Source organism: Macrobrachium rosenbergii, chromosome 55 (genome assembly GCF_040412425.1).
Source record: "Macrobrachium rosenbergii isolate ZJJX-2024 chromosome 55, ASM4041242v1, whole genome shotgun sequence".
NCBI lineage: Eukaryota > Metazoa > Arthropoda > Malacostraca > Decapoda > Palaemonidae > Macrobrachium > Macrobrachium rosenbergii.
The window spans coordinates 57,021,957-57,037,763 of NC_089795.1; positions in this window are offsets into that span (position 1 = coordinate 57,021,957).

A 15,807-nucleotide genomic window follows, 5' to 3' on the forward strand; every position below is an offset into this window, starting at 1 on the left:
AGCATGGGCTTTGGAATCATTATAGAAGGTTTTACGGGGATCGACCTAGTTTATCAGATTCTGTTTGATGAAAGACTTTAAAGGAGTTGAGTTGATTACGTCCGCCCCTTACTACACTTCCCATAGGTTCCTATTCTCTGCTTGATTGATCAAAGCATATTCCAGAAACTGACTTTAATATAGAAAAAATCAGTTAAAACAATAACCGGAGCGAATCTTCAAAATTTTAAATAGTATATGTTGGAAGATGCCGGAACCTACGTCAGCTATAAAGTAACATGAAACCCATAAAAAAGACCTTGGAAGCAAGATTTAATGGCATCTGACCCAGAATTCATCTTGGATTTAACTATTTTTACTTTTCCTTTGACATTCAGCAAGTAATAACTTGATTAATTCTGCTACCGTCGATTAAAAATCGCATATTTTCTTCCATGAGCTCTTATAATTTTGTTGAGTCCACAGTATCCGGTAGTTATGTGGTAAGTCATTTGTTTTGTGTCAAGTATCATCAGTATAATCCAAATTAATACTTTAGCAGAGAGTTCCTTTCGCTTCCGTATAAGGTTCCTCACAATACTATATTTTAAAACTTCACAATAGCTAGAAATGTAATGCCAGAAACTGATTTAGCAGAAAGAAGTTATGATCCTTGTCGCCATGATTTCTACTGAAAACCAAAGCAAACGCTGATGATGTTGAATTATTAATCTATAGCACTCAATAGATCCTTGATGAATTCTGGGAAACTCAACACCTCTAGATAAACCAAACAGCCCCTGGATAACTACTGGAAAACAATAATAACTGAAAATGAAGACAGTGGAAATGAAAAAAAAAAGGTGATACACTGACTTAAATCAACAAGATATTCTACACTTAGCTTTTTCGAAGTGTACTTAAACACGAGAAATATCTTCCGTTTTCCTTTCTGAAAAGGATACCCGACAATCTGTCGAAAATATACTACTTATATGAAGGAAACAGATAACGTGAAAGAATTTGTTTTTTGATGCCACGATTGAAACAACAGAATTACATCAGTCCAATTTTTCAAAGTTAATAATAACGCACATAAAACTATAAATGGACGTATGTGTGTGTGTGTGTGTATATATATATATATATATATATATATATATATATATACTATATTAAATACATATTTTCAAAAGTAAAGAATATAATTTACAACCAATTTCCTAAACGCAGTTTACGTTCCATTCCTGCGCATTTGATTGATAAAAAAAGTTACCTTTCTTAATATATTCAAATGTGCATATTACTGCTTTTTTTTTTATTCTGAAAGCAACGCTATTTAATTTCCCGTATTTCAAGTAAAGTATGTGGTCTTACAACATACAGGTAGTCACGATTCTCGGAATAACATGGGGTAGACGAGCCCCCATAAATATTGCCTCGACCATTGTGACGATAAACATATCAGACATACACATTTTCTCATTTTCTCTCTCTCTCTCTCTCTCTCTCTCTCTCTCTCTCTCTCTCTCTCTCTCTCTCTCTCTATATATATATATATATATATATATATATATATATATATATATATATATATATATATATATATATATATATATATACACACATATATATGTGTGTGTATTTGTACATCATATAACATACTAATATGTTTATCTTCGCAATGGTTCGTCGACCCACTATTATTCTGAGAATCGTGGCTACCTGTATGTTGTGAGAGCACACACTTGACTTGAAATCAAGGAAATTACATAGCGGTGGTTTCAGAAAAAAAGAAAAACAGTAGTATGAACTTTTAAATATATTAAGAACTGAAAAATATTTTTATACAAATCAAATACACATATTGTAAATTATATTGTTTACTCTTTTAAAAACCCCGTAAAATTTCAGTGTAATGGCAAAAAGGTTTATTACATTATGCAAGCAGAAACAACTGTGTAACCTTTAGGACTTTTAGCCGGAGAATAAGGTTACATAATGAAACTGGCTTCTGCTGGGTAATTTTAGTTATCTGCCTTGATGTCTGATGTTAGAAGTTTCATTATCCTTCACTTGCATGGCTACAGAAATTTGCGACAAATAGTCTCTGATGTATCTGTGCGTGCGCTGGCATAATCTGTGATTATACCAGTCTGGAAACTGATGAATAATTGTGTGATTTTTCTGTCCAGAAACTGAAACTAGCCATCCTCGATTAATTTCGTTGAATTTTCTGAAGGATGTTCCAAGTGATTTCTATTCTTTAATCCCATCCTCTGTACAAAAAGACCTTCATGCAATACGCATTCTCGAAACGAAGAGATCCGCTTACAGAAAGAGTCAGAAACAGGAATAGCAATGGAATCAATCATAACACAATACCGCCAATTCATGCCAGATAAAATGGTGACGATGATGTTAATTAATCTGATAATTGGCCTTAATCATATACCCTAAATGTAACATAATACCAGCAGAAACCTAATGACCTCCCCCGACTTTTCCAATAAAGCCTATTACGTATCGCTGCCACTGTGCTGGTCTTATTGCACTTTTTCAAAGGATAAAATCAAAATATATTATTTCATAGACAGTTAAAACTGTTCCAAATTGGGAAGCAATCAAATACGCACCGATACCATATTTCGATAACAGCATTATTGGTGAATGATATGAATATTGAAGATTGTTATCTAATTTATCGAATATGCAAAGTCACGAGCAGTGAGATAATAAAAATGGATATTGATAGTTCATCATTCAGTGGGTAAACTGTGTTCTCTCTCTACGTGTTTGTCTGTCTTTAAAAACCTATATTAAAATACAAAAAAGTAATATATATATATATATATATATATATATATATATATATATATATATATATATATATATATATATAATATATATATATATATATATATATATATATATATATATATATAAATATATACATACATACATACACATACACACGCATATCTAGCTATCTATCTATCTATTTATCGATCAGATCTATCTATCTATCTATCTATCTATCTATATATATATATATATATATATATATATATATATATATATATATATATATATATATATATATATACACACTGCGCATTCAGCAAATTTTCACATACCAGCCTAGAGACCCCAGGTTCGGCTCCCGGGTGAGGACAGGCAGATGGGCAGGTACGGTACATGATACTTAGAATACTGTGGTGGCCCCAACCAGGATTAAAAGGACGTGTCGAGGACCGGAAGGTTAACTCTTTCTGGTGCCATTCCTTCTTAGGAAAAGAAGGGTGAATATATATATATATATATATATATATATATATATATATATATATATATATATATATATATATATATATATATATATATATATCTACACTGTACCCTTCAAGCACATACCTTTAACCAGTCTATGTATTTATTGAATTAAGCTTCATCAGCTAGCCAACCAACAGTTGTCAATTACTCTTTTATTGCAATGTTCTAGAAATATAAAATAAGCAGGTACTAGGAATCATCTAAACCTCCATTCCATTTCCTTCAGTCCGCACAACCTTGCATATGACTCGGGCTTCACGTACGTTTTCTTGGCCCTCACTAAACGAGGTCTCTGGATTTATTCCATCACCAAATCACCCTTGACAAGACGCTGCAAGGCTACTAATTTCGGTTACATGGTCCCTACGAGATGAGAATACTTGAGTGAATTCTAAGCAAATAACTTCCCATGTAGTGATGAAGAGGCAGGAATAACTTAGGGAGAGCGCTGAGGAGGTTTCTTTTCCGCAGTAATCTATAACTTTAGAACAGAATTTAAAAAAATTAGTAAGTTGGTAAAATCAGATAAACATTCCTGTCAAGAAGACAGACAGATCAGCTTTGGCTATTTCCAACAGATTTCAATAAAACCATATTAATTTTAGAGAAATCCAGCATAAAGTACTTGTTTAATACGACAGTATGAAAAACACTTTTCTATCCAAACTAACAATGAATAAGCATTAAATCTGGTATAATCCAGAGCCAGAAATCAGCCTGTGTACCAAAATAATGAAGTAAAAGACCGTGTGTTACGAAATGGAATAACTTTAATGATTTTAGATCAAGCAATATGATATATATTCGATAACTGATTTTCTGCATTCTTAAAAGAATCAGACCAGTTGGGAAATCAAGATGTAAATATATTTAAGAAAACTGTAACAAAAACAACTCAGAAGTTCTGAGTTGTTTTTGTTACAAAAAATAACTGCAAGGATTTTAGAGAGTATTATAGTCACTCTCAATGTAATCAACCAGTCAGTCTTTTGATGAAGCTCTTACGTTGAGAAAATACCTTAGTTGTACTGAACCCCCTCACAGACAGCCATCCTCTACTTCGGAAATTATGCTATTGCTGAAATTCGTCCTAGAGCTTGTTACGAACTTGCGTCTGTGTCTATTAGTATTATCGCAACACGTCTGGAAGTTTTATCTTTTTCATATCTAGTCAGGTATCCATGTCCAGACTTGGAAAGTAATTTAGGAATTTTCATAAAAATCCTGGGGTTATTTGGGACGGTCAACATCCCGATCATACTGTAATGTTCAGCTTAATTAAGTGGAGCACTTGTTTTGTTATTCGTAGCTCCTGAGTCACTGTAGCAAGTATATCTTAGTTTAACCAGACAACTGAGCTGATTAACAGCTCTCCTAGAGAGGGCTGGCCCGAAGGAATAGATTTATTTTACGTGGCTAAGAACCAACTGGTTACCTAGCAACGGGACCTACAGCTTATTGTGGAATCCGAACCACATTATGACGAGAAATGAATTTCTATCACCAGAAATAAATTCCTCTAATTCTTCACTGGCCGGTCGGAGAGTCGAACGCTGGGCCAACAGCGTGCTAGCCGAGGGCTCTACCCACCCCTCCAATGAAGAACTTGAGTCACTGTAGTGACTGTTAGTTATCGTGTGCAGGGTGGTGACATCTTACTAATGTTGTGAAACCCTGGACTCCGACATAGCTGTCTTTGTCATTCTACCCTCTTATTTGGGTTAGCTTGCACATCTTTTTTATTTACGAATATTTTTACTTTTATTTAGCAATTCTTTTAATGATATTTGTTATAATTTTTTATACCCTTGCTTTTATCCCTGGCTCTTATTAATCAGAAATACAACTCTACAGTTATCGCTTGTGTTCATCCTTCCTCATCTCTTCAATTCTCTATTTTTTTCACAATACCACCCAATTATCCGCTGGTTCCAGGCCCCTTGAGTTATCCATAAAAATAAAAAACAAAATTAGAATATATTTGTCGAGCGTCCCCATTCAGACCCGAATCATAAATACGCGAAAAATTTTTAGCAATCAAAATAGAAGAAAATGAAAGATTTAAAAATAAAAGTAAGTTTGCGTAAAATCCTCAAATATGGATGGTCATGGGTTTCAGGCCAATAAGAATTAAAATCCCATTATTGGATATCTGATAAGGTAAGATATTCATACCTTGAAATATCTCTGATCTGTCTCAGGATTATCAATAGAAATTTCCTCCTATCCGGATAAGTAAAGCAAGCTGGAGCAGAGCTGAAATTTTATCTTTTCGTGAACTCGCTTCATCATCTGTCTGTGTTTAATATTCTGTAACAGTTACAATCAACTGCCGGAAAACGCTCGTGATTCACGTATAAATGAAAAACTTACGTAAGCATATCAACATCAACAAAAAGCGTTATTCCAAAATGTTACCAATAGACTTTTCCTGATGTCTATTTCAAATACAACATCGGCCGAAAGGGAAAACTGGACTGACAAAGAGATATAACCAAACTGTGATTTTTTATACTAAAAGTCATGTAAAGTCGTTATTGCTAAAGCAGCTCGCCATGAAATCTACTCATATCTGAATATGACATTCGAAAAAGTCCAAAGCCCGGAATTAAGCAACGGAACATATGCAGAAGGCCATAAGGGCTCTATCAAAACAAAGTGGCTGAGCTGTAATGTTTAGGGTACAACAGGGAAACACGAAATACGTGACAAAACATACTCGTGACACATTTTGAGAAGAGAGGACTTGCAGCCGCCCGGCTCCAAAGGAGGACGAGTGCCAGCCGCCAAGTGTTCCTGTTGACATTAAAGCGGGCGTGTATGTTTATTCATAACCTTTTGCGGGTCTTGTTCGTGATCAAGAGTACATTAGCAAAAGGAAACCGATCTGAAGAGGATATATTTAAAATATCAAGATGGAGTTTAAATACATAGTAAACCTGTATATACAGCATACTTAAACCGACCTATCCCACAAAACAAGTTTACATACTGACATAGTACAGACAAAATACGTTCATACAGAATACTTAAACCGACCTATCCCACAAAACAAGGTTACATACTGGTATAGTACAGACAAAATACGTTCAGATACGTCATATTTTGCATATATAGTCTTTTTTCAAAGGGAACGCATTAGGCGGTAGTGGGCAAGAGCATATGCCTTCTTTCTTTTTACACAAGATGTGAGGAAACAATTATGACTTCACAGGTTATTTCCCATAAACACTACAGCACAGTAACCAACAGCAGTGAGAGGTTGGTTGTCCTTGTGTAATTTCGAACTTTGAATTACACAGTCACCCTTCTGGCAAAACAAATACATCCAACAAGTAAACAATTGTAGGTGATCACTGTAGGTGATCAAAAACAACATCCTATTCATAATTTTTTGACTTGGTAATAATATATATATATATATATATATATATATATATATATATATATATATATATATATATATATATATATATATATATATATATATATATATATATTCTCAACACCTAGTATTTCATATAATACTAGGCACTTTCTATAACTAAATTTAAAAATAGCTTACAAGGTAATGGTAACTTTGCTTTGTAAAAGCAATATATATATATATATATATATATATATATATATATATATATATATATATATATATATATATATATATATATATATATATATATATATATATATATATATATATATATATATATATATATATATATATATATATAACGTAGAAACTTGAAACAAGTAAATATATGTTACAAACTTAAACCCATCATGAAACAGCATACGTTGCACCACCGTCATTCAGGATTACCAAGGTAATTTGAATACAAGTCATCTAGTTTTTAAAGCCCTCCCAACGAATTTATGGCATTTGTTTCCCTTTACAACAGAAGGTTTTAGCGTCGGATTTTCCCCATCCCCATAAAATCCAAATTGCACGTCTTGCACGAAACAAAATATGAGCTACATCTATTTTCTATTGAAGGCCAAATTTTGTTCGGTTTTATCTGCGCTATTATTTGTTACCATGAGACAACACTTCTCTATAACAAGAGTATACTAAATACTCTTTAGACCAGGGGTTTTCAACCTTTTTCTCCCCACGTACCATTTTGGGTATTTTTAATGTCAATAATGTAGCCCCATCACTTTGTATAAAGTAGAAAACAAAACAAACATGAAAAACATTCCATTGTGTATATTTGCAAGTACTGTACTGAAGGAAGTAAGTACACTCTCTCTAACATAACCAACAATATTGTAAACACAAAAGAATTCCATAAAAATAAAGAAAATTGTTGATAATTATTTACCTGTGGCTATGCAGTCACTGGGCGGCCAGGCCCCTAACCCTAACACCCGTGGGGAGAGCGTACCCCCTAACTGACCCTTGGCGTACCCCCTGGGGTACGCGTACCCCAGGTTGAAAACCCCTGCTTTAGACTATCAGCTATGAATCGATGTTTCATGATGTACTGTACATAAAAAAAACTATTCTTAGCGCAAAAATTATAGAGCAAGCTTTTTATAAATCCCAAAAACATCAACTTCTATTGTAATCAGAACTGTGTGAATAATTATTTCCCTACAGTTCATCTTCCTACCTCGCAGGGTCCTGCAGGAGTGTATAAAACAGGTGCCGCCTTTTCGTTAACATTCAAAATAGTAAGAGTAAAATTCTATTTCAAATATCTTTTCATCGTGTTTTGAACTACACGGAAAGCATTGAAAATTCAAGTGAAAAACTTTTGATGGCTTTAGTAGAGTTTTATATGTGAGCTCCTTATCGTATAAAGAAAAAATGACATTGAGAATCGAACCTAACCTTTTGTCACTCTCTATGACACCTGATGCCGTTAATCATTTTCCGAAGGAGTTCCAGTATTTTCCAATGGCAACTTCCCTTTTTCATCAACTTCCTTTCAACTTTCTCGTCTCATCCACTTCTACCCAGATGCTTCCTTCCTTTCAAGGAAAATTAATTTTTTTTCCTTCTCAATCTTTAATCTAATCCTGTTTTAGATGCTGATGTTTCATTTTCCTCTTTTAAATGCAAATTTTCATTGTGTATGTGTCTCACACAAAAAATTAGTGTCTCAGTTTCGTAAGATATTATGTGCAATGGCTTCATACATTCCAGTACTTATGGGAGTCGTGTCAAGCATCTGATTTTTATGAAATATGGAAGGTATCTTTGGGATTAGTGCTATTGTCGGTAGATACTTTAAACTTTACGTACTAAGGTCACAATCAAACTGAAGGTAAGATTTTAGCATAAAGATTAGCTTTTTAAGATTTTATAAGACTTGCAGTGAGTCTCTCGGTAGCCGGAGTTAGATAATGAAGTCGACTTTTAGTATCAATCATCAGCATACCTAGAAAATCGAGCAAATGCTGAAACGTGCACATTACTGATAATTCGTGTGATCGAATTACCATCTTATTTACCATCTTTACTTTGCGCTGATGACCACTGTCTTTTTCGGGCCTGGTTAGGATTCATTACCAGTCAGTCAATATCCCTGCTAATGTAAAACCACATGCCACCATATCAGAATAGAGCGATTAACGTGAAGGATACCGTACATGGAATTGAAATATACGATCTTTTACAGAAACTATTTGAGTTACAAGTCTCTGGTCGTGAGTCAAAAATATTGCATCAGATATTATCTACTTTGCCACAATGATCATGGTCACTGACCCATTTCCTGATTTGCAATTTATTTCTCTTTTCATTTAATAACATTTAGTACATGTTTACTTTTGGAGATTGGCGATTAGTTTCCCAACTTTTCCCCCTTGGATCAATAGACCATTTTCAAAGTGACCGGCCCGTTTAAATGGCAACTTCCTATTATTTTGATGAAAGTGGTAGGTATCACCAACCTTGGACGATGGTAAATATTTTACCACAAGCCTTTTGACCTTGATCTGTTCTTAAAGACCACAGGTCATTTAAAGGTAAAATTCAATTTCTACTGTTTTCTCTATTTCAATATCCTTGGTAGGCAGGTACCTTGGTGTTGATAATTAGTTTTTACCTCGACCTTTTCTCAAGAACAATAAGTTATTTTTCTTTAATTTTGATGAAACTTGTTACTCAGATACCTTAGAAACTGATGATAATTCTACAAAATATTCTTTATTTATCCATTTTTTCAAGTCACAGGTCAACCATCCTGTTGGGAATTTTTTTATTTTTATTTTGGTGAAATCTAGTATGGAAGTAAAGTGTAGGTTGATAGCTATTATCTATGAAGATTCTATTGCCTTGACTTATTGTAATAGCTGACAAGTCCTTTTAGAGATAAGCAGTTAATTTTTTCTTATCTTTGTGAAACTGTCTATGTAAAAGCTACGGAAACTGTGACCATTTTACAAACAGATTTTTTGGCCTCGAACTACTTTTCAAAAGGCTACGTATACATTTATGGGAGTTATTCATGATTACTCAAATTTTTTTTCATCTTGACCCCGCTATCTAGGTCAATTTTAGCATTTTTCCTCTCAGTCTCATAAAGCATGATATTTGGAAGTCTCTTGTCTTCAGAACCTTTGTCAGGATGCATAATCACTATTCTTGTGAAACGAAGCATCCGGTGGGTGAGGTATTTCACTCCTCCGATTTTCTAGAAAAAAAAAAAATCACTTTATCTCTAATACTGAATCATTATTCCTATTATTTCGAGAAACAGTATATTTGTTAGATGCTATGATGCCACATAGCTTATAATAGTTCATCTCCCACTAATTATATTCAAGAGCCGCTTCATTTATAACGCCTTGTTGAATTAATAAAAAGAAAGTTTCCCTCGGCAGATCCAACCATTTTTTTTTATATGCCAGAATACTTGTCAGACTTCGTACAATAAGAGATAAGAGTACTGATCTTAACTGTCGTTAGACGCCATACCAATAAAGGGTGTTGTCACTACCTATGTGAACATAAAACTCAGTGTGCATAAAATATTGTGTTTAGGTGCATGCGAGTGCGTGTGTGAAGAAATATCTTCCAAAGCGGCATCTGCTAAGAACGGTACACCCAAGAAAAACTTTCAAAAAGCAAAGCTAACGAGATAAAAGCCAGGCTTAAGATGTCTTAAGAAAGTCTGCAAGGAGGAATGAAAAGAGATTAGAGCTAATTTGCTGCAACAAATTTCCTGTTCCATTTTTCTTTTGGAATGATTAATCTTCCTGGATGCTTCACTGATTTTCCATCTTCGCCCTTTCCCTGATTCTGGGGTGATGCGCATACATATCTAGATGATAATCAGAATATTTTTTTTTTCGTAAATGAAAAAAACATAAAATCACAATAAAAACAAAATGATAAAACTATAGTTTCATATAGACTCAAATACTGCCGATCAGAGAGAAGATAAGGTATGAAATACCCAAAATATTTGGATTTTTAGAATTCATTCTCATTTTTCTTAATTGTCCTATTGCTGCATTTCCTCGTTTTTCTTGTTCTTGCTTCTAAGATAAACATATGATTAAAAAGTAAGTATACTATTTTCAAAGTGAAGCATTAAAACGAAGTCAACATCTCCAAGGTGTGCATTACTAAATATGCTGCAAGGTTTTTAAGGTTAAAAGGAAATTCAAGCACAAGAATTTCATTGTAAAGAAAAAATAATAAATGGTACACAGTCTACAACATAAAAGAACGAAACAAAAAGAATCACATTGTTCAGCAGTACAAAAAATGCTACAATAAAGCTAGTGTTAACGTGGGGAAGACTTACGTTAGTCCAGACGGCTTCACTCCTTTTTTCAAGCTTATCACCTTCTCTCGATTATTATTACCGTCTCAACAATTTTTCCATTCTCTGTTTGCTCTCTTCATACTCCTGTTTTCACATCATTTTCTCTCCTAATCATCAGCAGTTCAGACTAACGCCAGTGACTGACGCCTCCTAATCAGTTCCAGTTCCTCATCTAACCAAACATCACAACCTTTTCTTCTTTTGTTGATATTCTCTCTCTCCTAACAGGGAGATGACTTTTCAGCATACTATCTTAAGCCTATTGTTCCACAGAGGTGGAAGAGATAGCTCTTCTCCGAGTTAGGTGGCTTTGCAGCTTCCATATTCATTTTGTGGAAGTCGGGTGTTCTCCTACTACTTAAGTTTAGTGACAGTGTATTTCAATCTATCGGCAAGTATAAATTCTTTACCTCCGTTTAATTTTTCCTGATGCCCCTAATCTCTTGTCTTAGGGGTCAGAGTTACGCTACTCGAATTTATATTCGTTCTTGTTGTTTATATACGTACTGAGTAGTGGCACCCATCTATACTGCCATGGAAATTTTTTTATTAGAAAGGTATACTTACTATTGGCACAATGAACTTTCTTTCAGATGAAGAAGAGACTGGTAGGTGAATACCTATCACAAATTATGGGTATTCAAGAAATGTACCCTTTAACTTGGAAGAATTATGAGAAAAAGGTAGTCACGCACAATTATTTCTTTCATCTTTTTCCTAGTCTTGATCATCAGACAGTTAATCCCGGAAACTTAACCTTCGCTTATTAGGTAATAAAAAAGTGAAGTACTGGATTTTGTACTTTATTTTACTATAGTATTGTAGTACCTATATTGGATGGTGTCACCTAAGTTAAATATGCTTATCATTAAAAGTTATTTCATAATCAAGAAGGAAGCTAACACTCTGCATCTCCTGAGTAAGCCTTGCGAAATTTATCTCTGGTTACAACTAACAATACCTTTGGGTTGATAACAATGACTCTGGATAGGCTAGCCTGTCGTCCCCAGAATGGGGCACCTGCGTGATATTTTGCAACAATGACTTACTGGGTGGACTTTTAGCCTGTAAGCAAGTTTCCTTTATCAGACTCGTTGTGCTCTTTGGAACCTGCTGACAGAAACATGGTGACACCAAGTACAACCGAACTATAGGAAGGTACCTGTCTGACTATTTCTCAATTTCCATACTAACTTGCAGATTACGCTCTGCAGTGATTTAATGTCACAATTAATATTTTTCATGCAGTAACTGACTTGCAAAATCTGAGATCTTTATGCATTAATCTATTGAAACATTGGAATAATATTTGAGGTAATTTTTTCTTAATTTTGATTCTCATTAAAGTAAATTACTTGCCACAATTGAAAAAATTTATATGAGCAGTATTTCATTTTAGCAATGTTTTATGCTGCTTGTGTCTGTCTTGTCTCTTATGCTAGTCAAGCATTTTGTTTCACAGTGTCACTGGCAAGCTTATGTCAAGGCCTTACAATATCTTCACTGGGACATTTATACATATGATCTGTAAGTGCATTTAGACACATGTTTTCGACCTTCAGCTGAAAAGGAGGCCTTGTTTAGTATCTTAAAAGAGTAAGTTTTGCATTAATTCATGCATGTTTGGGAATCCTTTTTCAGGATCATTATAGCCAATCTTTACGTATGCAATTTAATTTGAGACCACCTACTATAATACCTCCCAGTCAAAGGTAAATGAGTTTTTACATTATGCATTATTACTTTCTTTCAATTCATTCTTTCAACGCGCTGGTTTTACATATTTGATAAAAAAATTTTTAGTGCAATTAAAAATAAAAGGATCATTAACTTCACAACGAAGGTTACAGTTCACGAATTTGAGAGTTGTTAAGAAATTTTTGTATGATAGCGACCGAAGTGAATATATTCCACTATATCTTTGAGGAAGGCATACAAAGTCAACCGTATCATGCGAACTTTCCCATTACATCGTGTCACACAGTCGGGGTAATATACGAACACAACTCAGCTGTCTTACAGGCTGTTCAGTGCCTTACCTAATATTCTTATTTTATTACTGATTTCAAACTGATCATAAAGGGTATTGTTGACGACCTCTCTTCCACTTACCTCTTCTGAAAGAGGCTTACTTGTTTTGTTCAGCACACTGACCCTTATAATCGATCTGACCTTCAGTGGTGCACCTGAGTAGTATCTTATTCTTTAGAATGACAGCAACTCGGGTTCCCTTACGCTATTTCAAGATAATGAATACTAGTTTGCATAATATAAAGTCACAGGACTTTACACTGAAAATAAGAACAAGATTTTCGATGGAGCGAATGCGAAAATAACAGCTATTAAATACGCATATCGTTTTGCAGGCAAAGAGTACTCAGTGCTTACACATCGCTTTTAGTATACTTAAGTACTTTCATGTTTTTATTTCATTCTTTCTTTTTTCTAGAAAAAAAAGATGAGCCGCGTAGCAAATATACACAGATGCCGAATAAAAAATATCCCAAATAAACATGTCTGACAAAAACACCATAAATAGTGCTCTCCATATTTTCTTTTCCTTTGACAAATATTGAGCACATCCTAATATTGAGGGGGAAAAAATGGACTTTCTCCAGGGAAATAAGTGTGTTTTCCTTTCTTCTCGAGAGTCACCATCTAATATTTCCCCTGAATAAAAAGTTTCATTCTCACCTTTGAAACTTCTGTCTTATAAATAAAATAGCTTTGCGAAAAACAATAAAATTTCCCCACTGCAGATGTCTCTAGATAAAACCCCCATAAAGCATTAAACTCGCTGGTGTTTCCATTTAACACTCCATTATCGCATTACGCCCACATCCATTTTTAAACAAGAGGCAGTATTACGCATTCGCTTCAATAGAGAAAGAAAAATCCTCCGACTAATTACGAATTCTTTTTGTCTCTGATTGCTCTCGGCAAAAATCAACAGCTGATGGATGAACCGTACTAAAATTCATCAACGCTCCAGGAAAAAGACGTAAAAGGATATTAAATCTCAGAACAGGAGAGGATGAAAGGACTGCCTTCTCATAAGGATTTTTTCAGATCTAGGAAATAAAAGTATTTTGCGCTTCGAACCAGCAAAACAATTCAACGAAAATCTGATGAATAAAACGTTTTACGAGACACAGGAAAACTTTAACAAGAAAACAGATCGTAGACTGAAATTAGAAAGCAAACCTGTTTCACGGAAATTTTGAAGGCAAATTTATAAAATGTAATTCTCACATTACAAGAGTAAAACTTTCGAAAATAATCTGGGATTAGAGAAACATTATTTATGACCAACAAAGAACATGAAAAACAATTAAGAGATAAATATTTCAAAGGGACAAATATTCCAAAGTAAATCAGTTAGAAATTTTAAAATTCTGCCCGAAAAATTATCACAGCGTATGAATAAAGAATATACTTTGTTATCTGTAGGTAGATTCCTTCCTGTTTCTGTATATACCTATATTTTCATCCGTACTGAAAGGTTCGCATACCCTGTGAAACTTTTGTGTAAGAAATAATCGAAGATTTCTGATTTTGCGGGAAGCCCTATCAGTTTATGGCCCAATGATATTTTTTTATGTGTGAATCATTAGTTTTAATTACGATTATAACATTTCTGTAAAAGTAAAAATGAGGAACGTTCCAAGTACATTAACAACTAACAATCATTGTTTCTTGGCTAATCTGTCAAATGAAACGATGCATTTTTAAAATTTTGTTTGAGAAAGTAATATGGATTTTAATGTTGAAATGAAAAAGATATTCTATCAACAAGAGAAGAAAAAAAGTATCACTAAATCTGTCTGGCCTGAAAACAACTTTTTTCAAAGCCTCTGATTGAACTGAACCAACTTGAAAAAAGTATCTGATGTTTTCTGTTAGAGAGAGAGAGAGAGAGAGAGAGAGAGAGAGAGAGAGAGGTATTCAAAATACATTTATTCTGATCGGCATATGAGCTAAAGTTTTTGTGTCTTTCTTTTTTGAAATGTTATTACAAAATAAAGTGCGAAGTTAGCTGACTTAGAACGATTGCAAGAGCGAACAGAGCAATGTGAAGACTTTCCGTGTGAAAACTTTTTTTTTTTAATAGTAATAACTGATACTTTTTTACAAAAAGATAAAAGATGATGCTGAAATCTATAGTCATTTACAAAAATAAGCTTATAAGCAAGCCCTATGAACTAGTTTCCAAAGGCTATCATGAATTTTGAAGTGTCTAGAAAAGTCGAAGAAGGAAACAGCATCTTGATTATTTTAACTGCAGAAAAACAAAGTGATATTAATCAGTTGGTCATCCATACCGATGTTGATTGTTTACATAAACCTACATGAATTAATTGAAAGTTAACTATGGCGAGCGTAATCTAACGCATACACAGGTAACGTCATATTTGAGAAAATCATGAAAAAATCAGCATAATAATTGTCCTGAATACATTATTCTTACCGCCAAGAATAGTGTTCTGCTAGATAAAATGTAAATTGTGTCAATAACCTGATTCTGAACCCCGAATGGTATGAATTCAGGCATAGAATATACTTTTTATTTGGTTTTTAAACCAGTTTCTACCATAAGCAAATATAATTAACATAACATGTATATGTATGTATATATATATATATATATATATATATATATATATATATATATATATATATATATATATATATATATATATATATAAGAGAGAGA